This window comes from Canis lupus, chromosome 16 (genome assembly GCF_048164855.1).
Source record: "Canis lupus baileyi chromosome 16, mCanLup2.hap1, whole genome shotgun sequence".
Lineage (NCBI taxonomy): Eukaryota > Metazoa > Chordata > Mammalia > Carnivora > Canidae > Canis > Canis lupus.
In genome coordinates, this window is record NC_132853.1 from 31,460,270 (window position 1) to 31,485,661 (window position 25,392).

The window sequence follows — 25,392 nt, forward strand, 5'->3', positions numbered from 1 at the left end:
TTTGGAACAAGACAACCTGTGTTCAAACTCCAGCTCTGCAAAGTATTGGCTAAGTCACTTGAGGCAAATCTGTTCATTTCCCTGACTCTCATTTCATACATCTAAAAAAAAAAAGTTTATATTTCTATTGCAAAGAGCAAGTAAAGGGAAAGAGGATATGTCACCAGAATATGCCACTTTGGCTACTGATTATTTTGAATTAAAGTTACTTGAGAGAAAGCTGATGCAGGAGGGACATTCTGATCCTCTTTTGTCCTCCTGAAAGTAGGAAATACAACTTCCATTTGTGAAAGTATCCTCCTTATACCAGGAGGTTGGAAGGCATCTTTAACACCAGAGATATGGAATTCAAGGCTGAGAAGGCTGTATAAGCAAATTTACTTCCTCATTAATTTACCTCAAACCCAAACTCCTTTGTCTTGTCAGTTCTTCACAAATTTATGTAGCTATGGAGGTATGGAGGTCTAAAAGGTATAAAAGCTGCCTGCTTTGGTCACTTCGTTGAGCCTCATATCTTTGGGATCCTATGTGTAGAAATTAAATTTGTTTCTCTCACATTAATCTGTCTTATGGCAATTTAATTATTTAGACCAGCCAAGAAACCTAGAAGGGAATAAGGGAAAAGTTTTCCTTCTCTGCAGTTCTGGCACCCAAAGCGGGGCTCTGCATATTGCTCACTCTGGGGCTACCAGAGCTGAGAGATCCTGGGATCTCTGACAAGAGCTGGCACAAGATAAGAATTCTTACCACATCAGCCTCTGGATCTGTGCCTACTGGATTTGTTGGAAGTGAGAGCAGTGAGTTTCTTTTTCCTTTTCTGAATTTAGGTTAGCAGAAGAAAATATTTGTGTGAATTAGTTCCTTGGGTATAGTGACTCTGGTAAAGACTTGTTTTGTTTTCTGTTGATCCCTTTCCTCCCAGACAGGTCATTGTTTTTCTTTCCATCTTCTTTTTGTGCCATTTGTCATAAGGAGCATAGGGTAAAGCACAGGCATAGGTTCTGTTTTTTGAGCTGGCGTCGTAGACTGATGAATGCAGGGTTCTCATCAGACCAGAGTGTGTTTAGACAAATTTTGCTGTGGGCCCTTTATTTAAAAACTAGGTGAGGCTTTCCTTTGAGCTTTTTCTGTGTCCTTAGATTTTGGCTTTGTGAGCAGTGAGAATGCTATATCTGGTCTTTGCCAGCCAGAAGATGCACATACCAGTGGGCATTTGGTAGTCAGTTGAACAGCCTGGGTTCTGAGACATGAAATCACAGGCATCATTCTCTTTGTCCAACTTCGCCAGCTTTCAGGGGAATTTGTTATAAGGGATCCTGGTCCATAATAGTCCTTTGTCATCTCAAACTTCATTATCTTGCTGGTGCTGGGACAATCCCATTCCAGTAATGCTGCTCAGTGTCTCAGATTAGCAAGTCTGTGACTGGAGGCATCTCATGTTCTCATGGGAGATAAGAGACACTTATCACACTGCACCATTCTTACAGCCTGTGACAACAAAGATCTTTACTTTCTTAGGCTAACTCGGGGAATGAACTTTTTGGATCTTGTGAAGGCTGCATCTTTTGCACGCTCCTTTGGGATACCTTTTGTGTCTATGGTTAAGTTATTAAAATTTTTTGGTTTGAGTCACTGCTGAGATTAATATAAGATCCTACTCATCAATGGCCAAATGATGGATGCTTTGATTGGTATATTTGAAAGAAAAAAATTTTTAAAGAATACTCATCTTAAAGAATTGTCTTATTGGTATCTATGGAAAGATCAAATTGAAAAGAGGACCCAAAAGGATATAATGGCTAGCCTTAAGAACTCTTTTAACAAGATGGAAGAACTGAAATTAGACTCAGAACAAAAACTAAAGTCCACATCTAATGCAACTTCTCCATCTTAAAATCTGGCCCCATCTCCTCACAAAATTCGTTTAAACTCCTCCAGCTTCCCCCAGAAAACCCCTTAAACACCTGGCTGCCTTTCCTTATAAGACTTAAAGAGAGCACTCCAACCCCAGCTCTAGGCATAGGGTATACAGGTTATTCATGTACATGCTGAAAGCCAGGAAGGGAATTTAGCAGCATCACTAGGAGTGGACGGTAAGGGTCACTTTGCTGTTCCTTACAACTCTTCCTGCTTCCCAGGGCTCTGTAATAAGGCTCTCCCCGCTTCAGGCCTTCCTGGGCAAGGTCCTTTGCAGATGTATCCCCAGTCCCCACTGCAAAGAATTCATGTCCCCTAGACAGCAACAGATTTTTAAAATTATAAAGCCCTTTGCCTCTACTTTCAGAGAGCCTACAAAATTTAGAGAAGAATTAAAAATATTAGTGGCCTTTTATAATCTCCTTACCTACACACAGAGGAAACAAATAACCAGAATTTCTCCTAGCCCTTCCAACAAATAATTCAGGATATGAATCAGCTGAAAGCTAGTGTTAAGGGGTTGATAGAAGCAATAATAGAGACTTTCCCTCCAAAGTGAATTGGTCAGTGTGCCTGGGTGGCTCAGCTGGTTAAGCATCCAACTCTTGATTTCCACTCAGGTTATGATCTTGGGGCCATGAGATGGAACCACATGTTAGACTCTGTGCCAGGCATGGAGCCTGCTTAAGATTCTCTCTCTCTCCCTCTGCCATTCCCCCTTCCTGCATTTGTGTGCTCTCTCTCTCTTAAAAAAATAAAGTCAATTGGTCTAAGGTTGACTTGTGCAATAAGAAAGGAAAGCAGGGATCCCTGGGTGGCGCAGCGGTTTGGCGCCTGCCTTTGGCCCAGGGCGTGATCCTGGAGACCCGGGATCGAATCCCACGTCAGGCTCCCGGTGCATGGAGCCTGCTTCTCCCTCTGCCTGTGTCTCTGCCTCATTCTCTCTCTCTCTCTGTGACTATCACAAATAAATAAAAATTAAAAAAAAAAAAAAAAAAGAAAGGAAAGCATTCTAAGGCCTTTTTTGAGTTTTTTATACAGATGTTACAAAGGCATACTGCAGTAAACCCTGAAGCTCCAGAACATAGAAATTTTAAATTTCCTCCTTAGTAGAAAAATTTCTCCCTGATATAAAAAGGCAAATTCACAATAGTGTGGGTGGGTGAGCCAGTCAACCTCTAAGCATTATAATGAAAGCTGCTACCAATTTTTAAATGAGAACTTACCAGGAATGCAAGAGAAAAAAAAAGAGTTAAAATCAACAATCCTTGATTTGCAACTTGAATCTTTGGAGAAACAAAAGCATAACTCAGAGCAACACAGAGTCCACTCAGACCCTTTCCTATCCCTCCCCTCCCCAGATGTTTACAGATATTGTAAAAATCAGGACATTGGAAGTACAATTGTCCTGCACTTAAGAAAAAGAAGGAAACATTTAAATGGTAATTAATGGTAATTACTCTGGACTACTGATAATAGAAAAATATGCCCTAAAACTCCAACGAAGAAATTTGCATCTTTCTCGGTTTCTTGAAGATGCAGCAGATCTTACCATGTCTTTGAAACGTAAACAGTCCAAGATGTAACTAAAATACTACCCACACTTGCCTGAGACTGAAAGAAAGAAAAGAGGGAAAGAGGCTTTTTATTTATTTATTTTTATTTTTTAAAGATTTTATTTATCCATGAAAGACACACACAGAGAGAGAGAGAGGCAGAGACATAGGCAGAAGCAGAAGCAGGCTCCCTGCGGGGACTCTGATGTGAGACTTGATCCCAGAACCCCAGGACTACTACCTGAATCAAAGGCAGATGCTCAACCACTGAACCACCCAGGTGCCCTGGAAAGAGGCTTTTTAAAATACAAACTGCTGGGGCACCTGGGTGGCTCAGTCAGGCTAAGCATTTGACTCTTGACTTCAAAGTAGGTCATGATCTCAGGATTGTGAGATGGAGCCCCTCATTGGACTCTGAGCTTAGTGTGGAGCCTAAGATTCGCTCTCTTCCTTTCCTCTGTCATCCCCTCTTGCTCACATGCTCTAATTACATACATATATACATGTATGCATGCATAACTGCTGTAAAGGCTCCCTTTCCCAAATCTAGTCCTTCCTTACTGAAGGGGAACAGCAGATGCCACCCCAGAATATGCCACTTTGGCATATTGATTATTTTGAATTAAAGTTACTCGAGAAAAAGATGATGCAGGAAGGACGCTCTGATCCTCCCTTGTCCCCCTGAAAATAGGAAATAAATCTCCCATATGTGAAAGTATCCTCCCTATACCAAAAGGTTGCAAGGCATACTTAACTCCAGAGATGGGGAATTTAAGGCTGAGAAGGCTGTATAAGCAAACCTTGTTACTTCTCACTAATTTACTACCCCAAGCCCAAACTCCTTTGTCTTGTCAGTTCTTCATAAATTTATTATTTTTTTGTCTAAAAGGAATAGAAGCTATCTACTTTGGTCACTTCTTTGGCCTCATATTTTGGAGCTTCCAAATGTACAAAATTAAATTTGTTTCTCTCCAGTTAATCTGTCTTATGTCAATGTAATTTTAATTAGGCCAGCCAAAGAACCTGGAAGGAAAGAAGGGAAAAGTTTTTTTCTGCTACACAAGGAAGATAACACTCTTGGAAATTTGGAAGGACAACAGCACATGTTTGGATGCATTTTATCCCATGACTCTTTTTTGAGAAGGGTAAAGAAGCTCTGTGCTTTAGTTTTTTGTTTGTTTGTTTTTAGAAGTCCTAAATAAAAAGGCAATATTTTTAAGTGAAAAAATAGCTATAGGGATAGAGTGTATTTTATTATTTATCATGACAATCTTTGTTTTTTTTTGGAGACATAATTCTCTTTTTTAAGGAATTCATGAACACAGTACAAAAGAATATGCAGTGAACAGAAGGAAAAGTCTTTCTCTCACCTCTGTCTTTTGCTCCTCAATTCCAATTTAGAAAGAATTCCTACTTTAAGATTCTCATGTTTTGGGCAGCCCGGGTGGCTCAGCAGTTTAGCGCTGTCTTCAGCCCAGGGTGTGATCCTGGAGACCTGGGATGGAGTCCACGTTGGGCTCCCTGCATGGAGCCTGCTTCTCCCTCTGCCTGTGTCTCTGCCTCTGTGTGTGTGTGTGTCTCATGAATAAATAAATAAAATCTTAAAAAAAAAAAAAAGATTCTCATGTTTTGTTCTCTCTATATAGAAACGCACTCTCCCTCTTAACACATGCAGATTAAAAAAAAAAGGAGGGGCTCCTGCTATGTAATTGACAACATTTTATAACTTTAAGGTATAGTGCGATTATTTATTGTGAAATGTTGAACACAATAAGAGTAGTTAACACATACTTCACCTCACATAATTACCATTTTGTTGTTGTTATGGTGAGAACATTTAAAATCTCTCACAGCAACTCTCAGGGATAAAATACAGTATTATTAACTATAGTCATCATGTTGCACATGAGATCCTCACAACTTTGCAAAGATATTTTTGATAATGGGTTAATATTCTAATACATAAACAACTCCTACAAGTCAAAAGCAAAAAAAATTAATTTAATTTTAAAAATGGACAAATTCACTGGGTGTAATACTATATGTTGGCAAATTGAATTTATATTTTAAAAATGTAAATTAAAAAATGTCCAAATTACCCAAATAGACATCTTTCCAAAGAAGACATGCAAATGGACAAGTATGTGAATAGATGCTCGATATCCATAATCATCAGGAAAATGCAAATCAGAACCACAAAGAAATGTTACCTTGCTCCTGCTCTAATGGCCATTACCAGAATGACAAGAGATGATGAATGTAGGCAGAGATTTGGAGAAGAGAGAAAACTCTTGAGCACTGCTGGTGGGAATGCAAAGTGGTACACCATTTGGGTAACAGTATGGAGATTCTACTTTGATCTTTGCATTTAACATTGTCTTTTGGAAATTGTACCAAATCCTGTCTGTTGTTCACTTGAACGCACAGGACCTGAAGCTTCACAATCATACTCCATATATTCCCTTCTTAGTTGATTTCTAGTTATAGTCTTCAAAGAGGAGGAAGGAGATTAGGAGGCTACAAGAAGAGGGAAGGAATTTTTCTTCATATGGATTCTATTAGTGGAAGTGGAAGTGGCAGGCTGCAGCCAGTAACTGCAGGTGTCTGTGGGCTCAATAAATATTGGTGATTCCAAAGTGGTGGTGGGGTGGCAATGACAGTAGTTCCAGCAGCTTCAGTAGCAATGATTCCAGTGAGGTTAGTAGCAGTGGAAACAGGCTACTTCTGTCCAGCTATATACTCAAGCAGTTCAGTGCCCAGTAGAGGTCCATGGGCGCCTGCCCAAAGGCAGTGGCAGACTTCTGATCATTGGGCAACACTCCTTTGTTCCCTTAGTTACTCCAGTCCTTCTAATGCCTAGCAGCTTCCAGATATTTGAGAAACGCCATCTCCTTCCTTCTGCCCCCTTCAACTCTATTTAAATCTTCTCTGGCTGAACTATCTAGAAATAGTTTGTTTTCTTGATTACACATAGATTAAAACAGCATTTGTTTTATATTTATATCTATCTAATATGTATTCCTGTATCTATTATTATTGGTGGTTACATGGTATTCCATTGTGTGGGAGTACCGTTATTTATAATTAACCATCACCAATACACATTTAGGCTGTTTCTAGTACCTTGCTGTTATAGACATTACTTACGCATGTCAAGTATATCTGCAGGACAAATTTTTAAAAGAGGAATTGCTTCATCAAAGGCTTTGTGAATTTTAAATGTTGATACATATTGTCAAATTACTCTATGAAGATAGTATACTAAATTATATTCCCCCAAACAATGAAAGATAATGACTACTCATTGTCTGGCCAACAAAATGTATTTTCAAAATTCTTACTTTTGACAATTTAATAGATTAAAATGATACTGTATTAATAATTAAATATATACTCCTTTAAAGTAAATTTGAACATCTTTTTAACTGTCTAAAAGCCATTTTTATTTCCTTTTCTTTATATTTCCTATATATACCTTTTTAATTTATCATTTCTTTGATTTATAATATTTCTTTATAATCTGGGGATATTAATTCTTTGTCATATATATTGCATGGTTTTCCCCAGTATGGCATTTTCTTTCAATTTCTTTTTTTACAGAATTTTTTAGTATTTATGTAGTCAATCTTTTCTTTATCTAATGAACATTTTATTTTTATAATTCTGCATTTTGTGTTTCTGTAGAAAGGCCTTCCAAACTCTAAGATTCTAAAATACATTTTTTGTAGCTTTTACTAATGTTTTTATGACTTTTTTTCTTATATTCAAGTTTTTGACCAATCTGGGATTTATTTGGTCTTAGGGAAAGAAGTATTAGTCTGACTTTTTTTTCCCAAATGCTTAGCAACTTGTCCTAGTATAACTTCTTGAGTAATTGATATGTTGTTCATTTACTAATCTGAAATTCTACCTTCATCACATGCTAACTTTGTGTATTCTCCATGGAGTTGTTGCCTGTACCTATGTCAGTACCAAGCTTTTTACACTATTATTTATATATTGTTTTAACATCTGATTATTCCCCCCTTCTATTCTTGAGTTTAAAATTGTTCTTTTATCTTAGAATATTTGTTTTTCTATAAAAGTTGGAATTATTTTGACTATTTAAAACCTGTCTTCCTAAAAAAATCAATATGGCCTTCAGTTTATAACTGGTTTGGAAAAATTGGAACAACCTTCTATATATTTCAAAATAGTAGAAGAATTCTGATCACAAAGTCATAGGTCATTCATTTCTGCACAAAGAAGCTATTATTGGCAAATCACATGTAATAACTGAGTACTTAGCTGGCACTAGTAGTAGCCTGAACATTTTACAGATTTTGGTTCAATATTTTAAAGCATTGTCTTATTTAAAGCATTGTCACAATAACCTTATTTCAATATCATTCATATCTTTGTTTTACAGATGAGGAGCCAGAAACTTATAAAGTTTTAGTCTCCCTTTTGGGCTACTATATCTAGAAAGTGAAATAATGGCTACTGCCATTATAGTCATTGTGGCTACTGTTTTTATTTTTTTTTATGATTTTATTTATTTGAGAGAGAGAGAGAGAGAGCAAGTGAGAAAGCAAGCACACAGGTGGAGGAGGAGTAGAGGGAGAAGCAGACTCCCCACCAAGCAGGGAGCCAGATGCAGGACTTGATCCAGGGACATTACCAGAGAGAGCTGAAGAGAGAAGCCCAACTGGCCAAGCCAGCTGAGTGCCCCAGCAGGATGGTTGTTAATTTTATGTGTCAGTTTGGCTAGGCTGAATCCCTATATAACTCATAAAACATTATTTCTGGGTGTGTCTACGAGGATGTTTCAAGAAGAGATTAATATCTGAATCAATAGACTTAATAAATAGGATCACCCTAACTAATGGGGGTGGGCATCATCCAATCTGTTAAGAGTTTGAATAGGTGGAGGAAGGGTCAACTAGCTCTTTGCTTGAGCTGGGACATCTATCATCTTCTCCTACCCTAAGACAGACATCAGGGTTCTTGCTTTAGACTTGGACTGTGGCTTACACCATTGGTTCTCCCGGTTCTCAGGCCTTAGAGTTTGGACTAGAACTATACCACTTGTTCCTGGGCTTCCAGTTTACAGATGACAGATTTCTTTTTAAAGACTTTATTCATTTATTCATGAGAGACACACAGAGAGAGGCAGAGACATAGGAAGAGGGAGGAGAAGCAGGCTCCATGCCAGAAGCCCGATGCAGGGCTCAATCCCAGGACTCCAGGATCATGACCTGAGCCAAAGGCAGACGCTCAACTGCTGAGCCACCTAGGCATCCCTACAGATTACAGATGATGGGACTTCTCAGCCTCCATGATTGTGTGAGTCAGTCCCTTATAATGAATTGCTTTCTGTATATCCCATCATATACCCATTATATGTATATCTCTGTATATCTCATTGGTTCTGTTTCTCTGGAGAATGCTCATACAAGCAGCTTCTTCCTGGACTGTAATTCTAACCATTATTCAGTGCTAAAGCATTGCAAGTGAGTGGCTGAATACCCATTTTATTAAAAAAAAGTGTAATTATGAAGAAGTTGTCATTGCCATCCTCTTTTTTGACAACCTAATTAGGAAGCAAGAGAGTTCTCACTCATGTGGTGTGGGTATGGGCCTTTTTGCTTGAAAGGAATATACATTAATCATAAGGAAGGTAGCAAGGAAGGGTGAAGCAAATTCTATAAAAACTTAGGACTGAGAGGGATTATAGAGATGGTCAAATTCGATCTCATTTTAATGATAGAAGCAGTGAGCCCAAGAGAAGGAAGAGACCTGTCCAAGGTCACTCAGTGAATCTGTGGCCGATCTCAATCTATTGTCTGTTTCCCATCACTCAGTTCACTGTTCTTCCTGTGAGTCATACTGCCTCTCTTTAGCATTCACCATGGCAGACTTTTATGGCCAAGAAAATATGTAAGCTGTGAGGCTGGGCTTTACCTTATACTGAGTTTTTGGTCCTTGACTTGGTGCACTTTGAGTTTCCACTGGTTTATAGCATCTCGTACCTTGCCTATGAGAGGAAAGGGTTGGGATGCCTGGATAGCTCAGTAGTTGAGCATCTGCTCAGAGGGTGATCCTGAGGTCCTGGGATTGAGTCCCACAGTTGACTCCCCACAGGGAACCTACTTCTCCTTCTGCCTATGTCCCTGCCTCTCTCCCTGTGTGTCTCTCATGAATAAATAAATAAAATCTTTTTAAAAAAGAAGAAGAAAGGATTGATGACCTTGAGGCGTTTGGTAGCATGGATTCATACTTCTACATGAAAGTTTTTGATGCTGGCTCTAAGGGATAAGGAAGCAGGATCATTAGGAAGTGGCTTAAATCAAAGGTTAATCATGCCTTGCATGAACTGCTATGTCCATCAATAAAGGGATGGAAGTCTGAATATAAAGTAGGTCATCATTTCTAGGTAGCTAGGACTTAATAATGGGACTCTTGGTTCAAATAAGGTGTTAGGAAGAAAAGTAGCAGTAACAGGGTCTCAGATAGAAGCTTTAAGAAGTTTTAAATTTGACTTGAGCCCACATCCAGGGTTTTTTTTAATAGGGATCTCTGGGCTCCTTGTTAAAATACAGAGAGTTAGACTGTCAACTATATTTTTGCTTGGGTATTATTATGAAGGTTCTTTCTGATGTTTTTATGCACTTACTATTCAGAGTTATAGACACTGTGAATATTTTATAAGATAGCCACAGATATTAATAGCATTTGGGATGCTTACATAATATGACATTTTAGCAAAAAGTGTTTTCTGTGTGGCACTATTGTTTGCAGATTTTCCTACTTTTTATATTTATGGAAAATAGAAGAGAATGAATGGCATCCGATAGCAACTCTCTTACCTGGGAAGCCCTGAGAGTTTTGTACGTATTTTCTCTTCCTCTTAAGCAGAAGCCTTCGAAGTACAAAAGTCCAGGGAACCTAGGGCCCAAAGGAGTGATGTCAGTAATGGCAAGATTAGAGGTACAAGTAAAAAAAAAAAAAAAAAAGCTATCAGAAACTTCATTAATTCAACTACTTTTCAGATCAAAAGAGGAGATAAACCCAGTGAATACTGCAGTCTGACCACACCCATTGCATTGCATAAAGTTCTAATCACAGCTTTTTATTTATTTTTTAAAGATTCTATTTATTTATTCCTGAGAGACACTGAGAGATGCACAGACATTGGCAGGGAAGTAGGCTCCCTGTGGGGAGCCCAATGTGGGACTCAATTCCAGGACCCCAGGATCACAGCCTGAGCCAAAGGCAGATGCTCAACTACTGAGCCACTCAGGTGCCCACAAGCTTTTTAAAAGGATAGATGAGCATGAGTTCATATGTAATAGAGTTACTATGTGTTAAGAAAGGTCTGAAAGTAATTTTATATACGGGGTATTTAGTCCAAGAAGTTTTGGACAGAAAGGATAAGTATTTTTAAATATTTAAAAAGCTGTGACACAAAAGGGAGACTTTATTTTCATGTTTTCTTACAGCTAGACTTAAGACTAAAGAGTGACTTTTATAGGACGGGAGCTAACCAGCTCAATATTGAATTTTCTAAAAATCAAAGCTTTCTAACAACAGAATGATCTAAAATGATGGCTTAATGATTATATGACTATGATATTACAGAAAGGCTTCCTGTGCAAAATTTGATGAATTAGGAACCTTTATGTACTTTTATATATTGTTGTTTTTCTCTAATATAAGAGCAGCTTGAATCACTTAATAAAAGGATAAATTTTGTGGGCACAAAGTGAATAAAATATATTTCCATTTTTACCCTTACTTAAAATCGTATGTAAATAAATTCTTATTTGTTACATATATTTGTAAAGATACATATTTCTAAAATATGGTAATCTAGTATTAATAGAGTTCAGTACTTGAGCAGTGCTATTATGAAAACAATATTATACTGCAAGATCAGACTTACCCAGGTGTATTTATCTACTTATTTGTATGATTCAAAACCTATGCTTTTTCTGAGATCCAAACAAAAAAAATGAAAAGTTGAAGATTTAGAATAAACTTCAAATCTTAAAAAAGTACAGTAGATATTTTTAGTACAATTAATCATAGGAGTTACATGACAATTGTGGTTGGCTGAACAAAAGCCTGATAAAAATCCCCTTTTTCCCCACTATCCATTCATATCAGTTAATAACATGCAAACTTTGGGGCTGTGGGATGATCTAGGAGAACAGCATGATGTCGGACTTCCAGCCAGCTACCTGGACTGCATTTAAAGCAGAAGAATGGTTAAATATATTGACTCTAGAGCCAGAGCACCTGACTCAAAATTATACTTTTGTTTCTTCAAAGCTAAGTAAACTTGAGCAAGTAATTCAAACTTATTTTCCCAGTTTTCTCATTTACAAAATTAAAAATATATATAGTATTTACTGAGTGATCACCCTGTACCTGGCACAATTCTAAGCACATGGAGTGAATCCACTCACTTCATCCTTCTGATATCCTATAAAGTTGGTTGACTTTTTGCAAAAAAGTCTTTTTGCAGATGAGAAACTGAAGCACAAAGAGATTCAGCAACTCACTCAGAGTAGTAGTATTAACCTAAGCAATCTGGCTTCAGAGATTAAGTTCTGAAGTATTACTCTCTAACTATATCAAAGTAGGTCATAGCACATAGTAAATAATTCAATGAATTATAGTTGTTACTATTATTATAGTGAATACTTATGTTTTACATTGCTGAGATACAGAACTCTTAATATTTGATTATCATATTTTAGAAATAAAGATAAGATCTGGGCAAGAAATAAGCTGGAAACTGGCATAACAGATTGGATGAGATCTTTTCTGAGACCCTACACACAAATGGAGCATTTTAGATTTTTGGTAAAAAGCTAGAAAAGGCCATCTCTATGTCTCTGTTCAGAATTTGTTTAGGGGCACTATGGCAGGCTGTAGCTATGGTGAGGCTTCACAAGTAACTTTGCAGTCAGTGAACATATCCAGTAGGGATTAGGGCAGAAATTGCATGGCAAAAGTGGCTGACATGCTAGTTTGTACATATGTTTAAGGACCACTTTTAGGGCTTTTAAAATAGCCTAAAAGTATAACATGTTGAATTCATATTCATCAGCTATACCAGGGGCATCTCAAGCTACCATAATTTGATTATTAAAAATAAATGTGTGGTGCACCTGGATGGCTCACTCAGTTAAGCAGCCAACTCTGGATTTCTGCTCAGGTCATGATCTCAGGGTTCTGGGACTGAGCCCCACATCAGGCTCCTTGCTCAGTGGGAAGTCTGATTCTCCCTCTACCTGTTCCCCCATCTCATGTGTGCGCTCTCTCTCTCTCTCTCTCTCTCTCGTACTCCCTCTTTCAAGTAAAAAAAATCTTTAAAAGAAAAATAAATGTGGGGCAGCCTGGGTGGCTCAGCGGTTTACCGCAGCCTTCAGCCCAGGGCGTGACCCTGGAGACCCGGGATTGAGCCCCACGTCAGGCTTCCTGCGAGGAGCCTGCTTCTCCCTCTGCCTGTGTCTCTGCCTCTCTTTCTCTCTGTGTCTCTCATAAATAAATAAATAAAATCTTTAAAAAAAATAAATGTGGGTTCTACTTTTGCTGGTAGCTCAATGATCCTGTCATACTGACCCTCCCTTAGATAACAAATATGAAATCTGGAAAAAATATATGTAATTATATATAATATTTTACAATATATTTTAATATTTATAATCTGTCTTATATATGTGTGTGTACATATATATATTTTTTTCTCCCCTCACTTTGTTTCCAGCTAAGGAGAGGCCCCAGTCTGCATATGTGGGATAGTAAAACTTTGAAATAAAATCTGCTGTCACTTTGGCTTGAAGAAACATCAGACAGGGCATCTGGGTGGCTTAGTGGTTGGGCATCTGCCTTTAGCTCAGGTCAGGATCCTGGGGTCCTGGGATTGAGCTCCTCATCAGGCGCCCAGCAGGAAGCCTACTTCTCCCTCTGCCTATGTCTTTGCCTCTCTCTTTGTGTCTCTCATGAATAAATAAATTTTTAAAATCTTTTAAAAAAAAAGAAACATCAGACAGAGATGAAGGCAATCGCAGTCATGGGAAAAGAGAGTGGGGATCCTGGGGAGTCAGCTGTAGAGGGAAAATCCAATAATTAGTTGTATGAACTCTTCCCAAATATCTAGTTGACCCTTAAACCACACCTGTGTGTAGTAGATTTCAAATAGCACAGCAAAGCTAAAAGGAAAGGATTTGGACCAGAACTGCTGCCCAAGAGACAGAGTATGCAGTTTGAATTTAACCAGAGCATTCTTTCTAAGACAAGCAAATCAATACTACATGTGACAATGTAAGAGGCTCCATAGTCTCCATAACATTAAATCCCTATGCCTAGGAAGCAATCCAGAATTATTCAGCATAGGGAAAAAAAAACCAGGAAGATGTAAATCATCCTTTTAGGAGAAAGGACCAGGAGGAAAAACACTGATGCTGAAATGATCTAGATGTTGAAATTATCAGACAAAAATTTTAAAGCAGTTGATACAATTATGCTCAATGATATAAGTGAAAATATGCTTGCAATAAATGAAAAAAAAACAGAATGTTTCATTTGAGAAATAGAAAATATTAAACATGGGATTTTTTTGAAATGGGAAGTTATAATATCAGAAGTAAAAAACTCATGGGATAGGCTTAATAGTAAAATATAGATGACAAAGAAAATAATAAATTTTATGATAGAATAGGGAAGGATATTATATCTGGAGATGGAGAGAAAAAAATTTTAAAAATGGAGATTTAAAGACATAAATTTTGCTTTACCATACGTGAAATTTGATTTCAAGAAGGAAGATAGATGCGATCCCTGGGTGGCTCAGTGGTTTAGTGCCTGCCTTTGGCCTAGGGCATGATCCTGGAGTCCCGGGATCCAGTCCTGTGTGGGGCTCCCAGCATGGAGCCTGCTTCTCCCTCTGCCTGCTTCTCCCTCGGCCTGTCTCTGCCTCTCTCTCTCTGTCTATCATTAATAAATAAAAAAATTTTTAAAAATTAAAATTAAAAAAAAAGGAAGATAGAAAAAAATGGACCAGAAAAATATATGAAGACATAATGTCCCCATAATTACTAGATTTGACAAAGACATAAATTCATAGATTCAAAAAGCTTAAAAGGCTCCAAACGGATAAATATAAACAAAATTGTGCCTAAGCACATTATAATTAAACTTCTGAAAACCGAAGATAACATCTTTAAGGCAGCCAGGAAAAAATAATATATACAGGGGAACAAAACGTGCTGAACAAGAGAGTACATACTGTGTAATATTATATGTGAAATTCAATAAGGAATAAAATTAGTCTCTAGTGAGATGAAGTAGATCTGTAGTTACCTGGCACTGAGGGTACAGATGACCTTAAAGGGACATGAGGTATCGGGCATATTTTATATCTTGATTGTATTAGTGTTTATATATTGCATCCGTTTATTAAAATTTACTGAATAGGTACACTAAAAAGGGGTGCATTTTATTTTTTATGTTATAGCTCAATAAAGTTGATTTAAATAAATGAAAGCAGTCTTTGGAAAATATCCTCCTAAATGTAGCTGCATATTAACGATCCTAATGATCTCAACCTATGGTATTGCCTTCTCAGGGAAGTTGAAGATAGAAGACAAAAATATACCTATTAGCCAGTATAGATTTAGAAAATAATTAAGTCAGTATGTGCACAGAAACAATTTCAGAGGTACAAGTTTAGCAGAGCAGCAAATTTTCTGATTTGGTTTCTATCGGCTTGTTCAGATATTAAGAATTGGTTTTTCTTTTCAAAGATTCAAATTTGTTCATCATTTGTATCAATTAAAACTTTCTGAAATCAGGCAGTATTGAATTATAAGTCTTTTCTGAGCCTAATTCTTATGCCGGAGTCCTACCAAAAATACGAAATTCTGAGATTTTGTGTGTCAAAATCCCCAAAATAATATTTGTAGTTTTTCAGTATCTTACAAAATTACTGTTTTAGGAACTATGAACACTTTGAATTCAATATCATTTTTATTGCTTCAGTCATATGGAATATGGAAGGCAGGATCTATATGGTAGTTTATCTGCTCACTGTATGTTTATATTCTCTACATTTGAATTAGAATATATTAGGATTTTTCCGGACCACTCATTTCATTGAATTTTAACAAATCACATAATGTGATGTCTTTTTATAAAGCATTTTCTTATTTTGTGCTATTAACAAAGTCTCCATTTGGGGGGAAATCACAATTATCAGGGATTATGTAAAATTCACACTGTACAGAAACACTTATCCTTAATGTATCGAGGCCAAAAAGGGAAAAAGAAACCCATTTAACATATAGATACTATGGTAATAGAGCATCTTTCACCTCAGGAAGAGGAGAGTTTTATACAGAAGTAGCATAGTGCCAAATAGGGCTTGATAAATGCCACAGAGATGGTTCCACATCACTCAGTATATATCCAGTGCTTCTTCAGATGTCTGAGCACATAATATGGTACCAGTGACTAGGACTCTGATTTTTAATATAGTCATCTCCCCTTCCTACAGGTACTGTCAACCCCACATTCTCTCTTAACCCTTCAGATTTGTCATGGTGCTCTTCTGTCTAAAATATGTTCAAAAGAAGAAAAAAGAAAACAGTTTTCCCATTGAAGTTTTGAGTAAAGAATGCTTCGACTGGGCAGCTCTTTAACATGGACATGATCTAGTTCGAATTAGCACCTTACCTAGAAATGCTTTATTGCAATTGGTGCTGCTTGTTTAAGTTTCATTGAGCCAGCTTTTATAAATTATCCCTTAATATGTTCTGGACAGTTTGGTTTGGGGAGGATGCTCACTTTCCCCAAGGAGCTAATGAAAATTCAGTGTTTGCCTATTCCCTGTACCTCATTGCAAAAATCAATGCCTGAAATACAATAGCTGCATAGTGATGATGTGTGGTTGTGGTGCCTTCACAGAGCTGAAAATTATAGCTCAAAAGGCAATCTTTCCTTCTCTTCTCTGAAAACTTTAGATTCACACATCTGCTGCCTTCTTGACCTTAAGCTTTCTGTCTTCTTGCTGGACAAGAATGTTTTCTTCTTTCTTTTGTGGAGAGTGCTCACTCTTCCTGGAAGTCAGGCCCAGGGGCAGCGGGGGTGTGGGTGGGGGTGGGGTAGCTGCTTACTGCACACCTGTAGCTAGATTTGAAATCTCCACAGTATTCCTGACCGAAGAACAGGTGCAAACTGAAAATTACAGAGTAGCTTTCTGACTTTTTATAAGTAAATTTTATTTGGTAGTATGAAAACACAACAGCATTCTGTTCACTAAATCAACAAAATCAAGGGATTTGTTTCCTTTATTGGAGTGTGTGGAGTTAGGGCATTTGCTAAGGAAGAATGTGAAATGGAATTGGGGGAACGAACACAAGATTTGGGCCCCTTCTCTTTAATCCCTTTAAAATAGGAGTTTTCGGGATCCCTGGGTGGCGCAGCGGTTTAGCGCCTGCCTTTGGCCCAGGGCGCGATTCTGGAAATTCGGGATCGAATCCCACGTCGGGCTCCCGGTGCATGGAGCCTGCTTCTCCCTCTGCCTGTGTCTCTGCCTCTCTCTCTCTCTCTGTGTGACTATCATAAATAAATAAAATTAAAAAAAATAAAATAAAATAAAATAGGAGTTTTCAATAGGGTTCAGGTATGTTTGCTGAGGACCTGAGATCAAGGATGAGGCCTGAGGGGTGTTTCACATCATGTGCGGGGTTATGAACTTATGTGAATTTGGGAAGATACTGAATTTCAAAGGGACACCACCTCAAGGCATATGGTTACAGTCTGGTATTGTTTAAAGAAATAGCAGTAACTGTGATCTTCAGAAATCCACTTACTTGAGATGCTGTTTTAATAAATACACAAAAAGAACAATTGAAATACCTCACAGAGAGTTCTGAGAAAATGCTTGTAATGCATGTGGTCACCACTAATATTAATAATTAGCATTTGTATTTTGCTTTGTCTAAGGATAGTCCTAAGGGCAACTAATAATAAGTAACCTGGAGAAGGGAAGGTTAGAAAGGAATGTAATATCTGTTTTCCATTTAGTCTATGAACTACATGGATGAAAGATGAAGCTTATTTTGGATGCCCCCAAGAGAGGTAAATTGAACTGAGGAATAAAATTGCACCAAGATGGCTCTATAAAGAACATCCTACAATGCCAGTGTCTAAAGATAGGATAGCCTGTTTCTGTTAAAAATGTGTTTTTTGTCACTGGAGGTACAAAAAGAATAACTGACTAACTCAAAAACGTTAGGAAACTTATCTAAGTCCATGGTGTTAATAAAGCCAGAGTTATGATTAAAACTTTCATTTAAAAGTGCTTGCGAAATTTGTGAGTGCTAGTGATTCTCTCCTGACACACTTCCCCATCTCTCCATTATACAGGCGTATGTTGGCCTACAGGTGGCACTGTTGAACAATTTGTTAATAGACTTACTTGCTAAGTTAAATAAGTATGTATATTCTCTCAGCATCATTAAATTTGTCTTAGATTTTTAAAACCCTCACTGTAATTTATTTGAAGCTGTTCTGGGTAATGCATAATATTGCTTAAAGGTAAGCATCAAAATTTGTTCTAATTCCATCATGGCTGCTGCCTGTTTAGTTGGTTCAGCCCCCATGCTTTAAACTAGGGACCCACCGCCAATCCCCTCATTAAAGAGTAAAGAAATGCTATAGGTTCTCCTTGATGAAGGACGCTGTTCCTTCATCACATTCTTCTGTTTCTCCCTGTGGTGTCTGAGAATGGGTAGTGGCATTCTAATCAACTCTTGTTTGACCACATTACCCTTAGGTCCTAGTTCCTTGTTTATCAGCCAGCTGAAGGGGAGGCTTTTGTTGCCTTGCAGAGGTGGGTGGATTGTTTTCTTCTCTTTCTCAAGAAATCTTTCACATTTGGAATGCTAAGCAATTACAGCATCTAATTCTAATGTATGTAACAAACCTCCTGTTTCACCTCAGCAAAGGCTCATTATGTTTTGTAAGTGTGCTACATGTTGAATTTGCACCTTCAGTAATTAGTACAGCTACTATGCCAGCCCTCCTTCCCGCCTTTGCCAACATTTTCAGTGTTAGCAAACAAGCATCAATCACCAACCTGATGAGCAAAATTAAGGCCTCTCTTTGCAACTCAGTGCACAGGCTGGACTGAAATTCCAGGTTTAAGAGCTCATCTTTGCTAGTATTGCAACAGTTTGTAACGAAAATAACAATAGCTAACTTAATACTTAATGGTTATTATTTACTCTGTGCCAGATATGTGCTACCTGCGTTACTGGATTTTCTTGTGTAAATCTTGATAAGAAACCAAGCAGATAGTTGTGCTTGCCCACATTATAAATAAAAAATTGAGGCACAGATAAGTTTAAATAGCATGCCCAAGGCCATACAGCTATAAAGTGTTGGAGCCAGATTGAGATGACAAGCAGCATCTGCCCTCAGTTCAACAGGGGAAGTTAATTCTAACCCTTTGGAATAACGACTCAGGTTCTCTGACCCAAGGCTAACCAAGTCACCTTGGAATCAGACATTACTCACGCAGAAAAGGAGTGTGGTGATTACATTTATTAGATAAGCTTAAGCAAGAGGGAACATGCTGGTATTGGAAATCAGTAAGGCATGAACATTTCCCAGAGGCTCAGAGACATTCTGAAAGGGGTTCAGATAAATAAGAAAACATAAGAGAGTTAATTTTTTTTTTTTACAGTTGATGGTCACTTGAATTGCTCACATGATCTCTACACTGGGATGAATTCTTCTGGGATGCAGGTGTTACTTTTGCTACTGTTTTCATGGAGTAGGGTAGCGGTAGAATGAAACTTAGGAAGACTAAGTAAACGTTTATTTGTGTCAAACAAGATGCCACTGATCAAGTCTCATTGGATCTGTAGCTCCACTTTTGGTGATTGGGTGTCTTTTTATTCTTTATTTATTCGACCAATCTTGCTAATGTCCTCCTCCTAGCCACTAAGTTCTTGTCCTTGTGAGTCAAATTTACTATCTTGGATCCTAATGACCCTTTTACTTGTTGTTGGGAAAAAAACAGTGTTTAGAAAATTTTGCCAAGACTAATTTTATTAAATTTGAAAGATGGACTTTCATTTTGAGATTATGTTCTTTTCTGTTTCCCTGATGCTAAATTCTAACTTTCCTGCCAATCCACTTGCTGGATGTTACATGTTTTTGGATTCCCAGTAGGCATGTTCCACATGCTTTTTAAATTATGAAATAGTTTTTCTTTTTACTGAAGCACTTTAATGTCGATGACAGCTGTAGTCACTGCTGTTTTCTAAGTGATCGTTAAAATAGGCTGCTGAATCCTAGTGCCTAGCAAGACAATATTTATAGCACTTCAAACTCGATAGTTGGACCCTTGGGATAAAAACTTGTGACCCTAAGCACATTAGCTCTGGAATCTTAGGCAGTGCACTTAACTTCTTTAAACCTCAACGTTTAACATCTGTCAAATGGGAATGCTAGTGCTTACTTCATAAGCTCCTCATGAGGATTAAATCATAATGCATAATTAATTTAGCACAACATGGGATCATAGAAAGCACTCTTAATTGAAAGCACTGGTATTATTTTAAGATAAATCACACTAAAATCCTTGGGCTCAAATGAGTTAAAAGTTTACATGCACATTTAAAAATCAGTATGCTATCCATTACTACAGAAACAAAAATTGTTAGGACCTCTGTGACAATACAGAATGGAAAATTGTTAGCACATTCGGAAATTCATACTCTGTTGTGGTACTTACTAATAGCAAAACATTAAGACAAAAACATGTTTACTGCATAAATATTTTTTAAAAATCATTTTATGAAGTTGAACAAGTTTCTTTGTTGGCACTACGCATGTCTCTAAAATGCAAATGTGCATTGGGAATACCCAAGAGGGAAGTTTGTATATGCAACAGTGTACGTGTGTTTTTGACCAGACTCTGGTATTTTCAAAGTGGCCGTGGAAGCCAATTTGGGAGTGTAGCTTGATTTTCAGTAAGTTTTAGTTGGCATGTCTATTGCCAGATTAGCCTGGGCTAATCTACAGACTTACATATTTTGTTCTGGGTTATTTCCCAAAGCGTGAATATATAGACTACATTAAGATTTCAGCATTATTTAATTCAGAAACAATATTGGAGAGAATACTTCTTTAATATTTTATGGGCCAGTGTGTAATAATATGGGCTAATGAATGTGCCTGTGTGCTAAATACCGTTAGCATTTAAAATAGCCAAGGAGCAAGGGCATATGATGTGATGAGCACTGGGTATTATACTATATGTTGGCAAATTGAATTTAAATAAAATATATAAAAATAGTTCAAGAGCAATTTCTTATACGGAAGGGGTAATATCAGATCATAGGCCATCAGACCTGAAGGATATCATTCCCTGTCCTCTTTCTTCCCTCTAAATAAAATTTCATATAAAGCATCCATCTGCCATCAAGTTGCCTTGTCCATCTCTAAAACCGATTCAACCCAGAAAGTTAAGGAGCACTATATCTAAACTGAATAGCTTGTCTATTTGGCCCCCATCTGCATGGGTATCTTAGGTACCTGGGTTACCACTGCTCTGAGGAAATCCTATCTTGCACTCAACTTTATCATGGGTGGTACTTTCCTGCTTTGCTATGTGTCAGGGATCCAGGGTTAGATCATGACAATATTAACACAAATATTTCAATGACCTCAAAATGTGAATCTGTTATTAGCCAAAAACATTTTAAAAAGTTGCCTAAAATCACCAGTAATCAGAGAAATGAAAATCCAAATAGTAATTTAGCAAAATTTAAAAAGATTGGTCCTATCGAATGCCGATCAGTTTGTGCTGAAAGGGTTGTCCTTATATATTGCTGCTAGGAAATTGCTGCAAAAGTGATCTGAATTGTTTTAAGTTTTTTTTTTTTTTTTAAGTATTGTATTTATTTGAGAAAGAGCATGAGAGATAGATCACAAGAAGATGGGAAGGTAGAGGGAGAAGCAGGGAACCCTATGTGGGACTCCATCCTGGGACCCCAGGATCATGACCTGAGCCAAAGGCATACTCTTAACCAGCTGAACCACACAGGCACTCTGGAGTGTGTTAAGTTTTATATGTATTTCTTTTGACCAGTGATTCAAATACGAATATTTATATTAGCATATTTTTGGCAGTGTTGTTTGTACTTGGTGTCCTCACTGCCTGGAAAAGCCTTGCCTGAGATAGATGTACATCTCACTCATTCACTTCAGTTCTTGGATTACACACCTTCCCTGACCTCTTAGGAAAACCAGGAAGCCTCCTCCCATTCATCTTTCCTCTTGGTCCCCTGTTTTTGTTCTGTGCAACATGATGTTATGTTACTTCTTTATGTGTTTATTATCTGTCTCCCTTAGTAGAATGCAAATTCCACAAAACCAAGAATTTGAATTGTTTTGTTCATCTGAGTCTCTAAAGCAAATATCTGTAGTTACAATAAATATATGATGAATAAATGAATATACAAATTTAAAAGAAGGAGTTATATCTATATGTACTAACCCAGAGGGAAGAATAGGTTATAGAAAGCAAGTTTTGTGGAAAAGTGTAGGAGATGACCCAATTTTTATAAAAACGTGAAATGTGTATATTTACATATAAATATGCATATATGTGTCCTTCCTATCTGTGTTTCTATCTGTATTTCTAAGAGCACAGAACAAGATACAGAAGATATGTGCCATACTGCAAATTAACATAGGTTGATTCAGTGTATTGGAGTTAGACTGGAGGGGTAAAGAAGAGATTGTTAATTTTTTTATACCTTTATATTGTTGCCTTGTGACAATAAGCATTGCATTACTTTTCTAATAATAACCAAAAGATACCCAATAAAATAAATGCAATCACCTGCACATAACACGACCCAGGACTATTTCTTTAAATGTAATATAGCAAATTATATTATTTTACTCTTGCACGGTAGGGGGTAGGGCATCTTTGTATCTTTTGATACCAGTCTGTAGGCTTATCGCATGTAGGTAATTAGCTTCATTGCAGTTTACCAGAGTCTCAGGTTCACATGAAACATGTGATTGTTTGCTAAGGCTCAGTCGAGAGGACTCCTCTACCTTAAGCCTTAGCTCTTAATTGTCTGAGGCTTTGCTAGAAGAGGACAATGGTCACATATTGGAGTTTTTGCACTTCTCATAAATAGTGGTATATGTAAAGCAAGATAGGGATATGATTAGCCTGGAATGCAGGTGCCAAGAGGAGTATACATTCTAGACAATTAAAAATCAATAATAAACTTCACTAAGAGTCCATCTGCTTTTTATTATCACCACGTGCCTGCAATTTTCAATAATGCCTATGTTAGAATTCCCCTCCAAAAAATGTTTGGCCTAATTTCTAAATAATTGTTGAAGTTATTGATGAACAAGAATGGACTATACCGTCCTTGTTATGCCACTACTCAGATATATCTGATTTTAATAAAGAAAGGTAATCTTAGTTTTATTAAGCACCTATCATATATTTAATACAATGCTAGGAATAGAACTAGAAAGATGAATAAGACTTAGCTCCCACACTGAAGTAGCTCTTAGTCTAGAAAGGAAGCAGGCACAGATGCAACTGGATAAAATATGGAGCACATATTTTAATGAAGGAATCTCTGAAGTACTTGGAGAATACCAAAGAGGGAGTAATTAGTTCTGCCTAGGGAATTCATTCAATACTTGCTCACAAATGTTTATTGAATGAGTTGTCTATACTGGGCCAGGCACAGTGAATGAATAGGCATCAGGGCTTATTTTTGGGTAGGACAGTGCAGGTAACAACATGAGTAAACCAGGTAAATTCAAGAACAGTGCTGAGGGCTGCTGTAACAAAGAGGGCCTGGGAAAGATCATCAGAGGCAGCCTCCTGAGCAGGTTGCATTTTGGTTGAGGCTGAATGATGACATGGAAAGAGCAATGAAAAATCGGGAGAAGTGGGTACTATAGAATCCAGAAGTGGCCAGACCACATAGAATGGAGGCTTGCAAACTTGGATGGATGGAGAATCACCAGGTCAGTGGCACATCTGCATAATTGGTGTTGGCATGCCACCCAGGCTTTGTTATTTTGCAAAAGCTCTATAGGAGTTTCTAATGTGCATTTGGGGCTGAGATGCTAGAGTAGGATGAGAGAAGTATGATGAAGACCACAGCCAGGTTTTAAGAAGGGGGATTGGCATGATCTAATTTACATTTTAAAAATATTGCTATGTGCAGGAGTGATCACACAAAGGGCCAGTGTTAAAGCAGGGGAAAAAATTAGAAGGATCTTGCCGTTATCCAGCGGAGAGATATTGACAGCTTGGACCAGGTGGAATCAGTGGAAAGAAATGAAATCAGGAAAGATTTCATGGCTTTCTGCTGGGAGCTGAAGAAAAAAAGTAAGATTTTCCCCTTCAATGGAAGGATGGGAACAAGACATGGAAAAGGAATGAGAAGTGATATGGATAGGGGATGGGAAGGAGTGATGGGATTTTGGGTGACACAGGTGTGGACAGATCCAAGGATGTCATAATGGAGCTGCTAAGCAGATAAACCTGTTAATTAAGACAGAGAAGTTAAGGCTTTGCCTTAGGTAAGCTGTTAAGCAGCAATGGTAATTTTTTGTTCCTCCTTTGAGGAGTCTCTGTTCTCTTTCAGAGTTTCTCTCTCTCCATGTTAGGTTTCCCACCCTGAGGTGCTATTATCTTGAGTAAGCTTGGGGTTTGTTGAAACTTTTTTCTGTCACTATTGTAATCATTTTAACAATTGCTCCTGTTTTCTGCCTAATGTACCCACTGCTGCAAAGCAGTAGTGATTAAACACAGAATAAGTCATGGAGATTTCCAAATGGGCTTTCACCCAAGCTTTAGTATGTTAGTGCACGATAGAGGCTATTTCTGTAAGAGACTCCCAGAGTAGCACCTGACAATGAAGTTCTCATTTCCCAGGTCAAGAGCCGCATTAAATCTTTCTTGGGCTCTTCTGTGCTGGGACTTTATGTCACAGAGACAGTGCGGTGTTGGCATCAGATGGTGATGCCATGTGTTAAGTAATCTCTTTTTTATTTTCTCTCATCAATGAGGCAATGGTGGGATTTTATGAGTGAAGCCATGAAAACAGTATTCTGCAAGGCTGAAATGATCTAATGTTAAGGTTCCTAAACTTAAAATACATACTTCCCAAGGTGAGTGATAGCTGATATGTCTTTCTTTCCCCCTAGCTTAGCAACCCATTGTCCTCATGCTAACATCTTTCTTCTCAGAGAATGATCTGTCTTTGCCTATCTTTATGGGGGAGAATTAATTTTTTTAAGATGTTATTCATTCATGAGAGACACAGAGAGAGGCAGAGACATAGGCAGAGGGAGAAGCAGGCTCCCTGGGGGAAGCCTGATGTGGAACTCGATCCCAGGACCCCAGGATCAAGACCTGAGCCAAAGGCAGATGTTCAACCACTGATCCACCTAGGTGCCCTGAGTGAGGATTAAAGTATTGACCAAGAGTACAGGTTATCAAGTCAGACTTGCCTTCCAATCAGGATTTTACCACTTACTAAGTATGGTTCTGTACAAGTTGTTTAACCAGTCTGAGACTTAATGTCCTCATCTGAGCCTTGCTACTTAATAAGTTAACCTTGACTAAAAGCATCAGCATCACCTGGAAGACTGTTAGAAATGTGGGATCTCAAGCCCCATCCCACACCTACAGAAACAGAATCTGCATTTTTGACAAGATCCCCTGGTGATCATATAAATATTAGGGTTAAGAAATAATAATCTAGAAAAATTTACTGTTTAACTTAACCTGTAGGTAAAAATATCTATTGCTTAAGAACGCCCATAGAGGAAAAGTTATAAGTTGAAATATTCAGCATAGAAT

At 37.8% G+C, this 25,392-nt stretch overlaps 1 long non-coding RNA gene across 1 annotated transcript in view; it reads left to right on the forward strand.

The window, feature by feature from the left end:
* LOC140606495 (uncharacterized) overlaps positions 1–22,180 on the forward strand; it is a 226,745-nt gene extending 204,565 nt beyond the window's left edge. The window contains exon 3 of the long non-coding RNA XR_012008821.1: positions 19,213–22,180. This is a non-coding gene — a long non-coding RNA (uncharacterized lncRNA). The remainder of the gene's footprint in view (positions 1–19,212) is intronic.
* Positions 22,181–25,392: the final 3,212 nt, after the last annotated feature.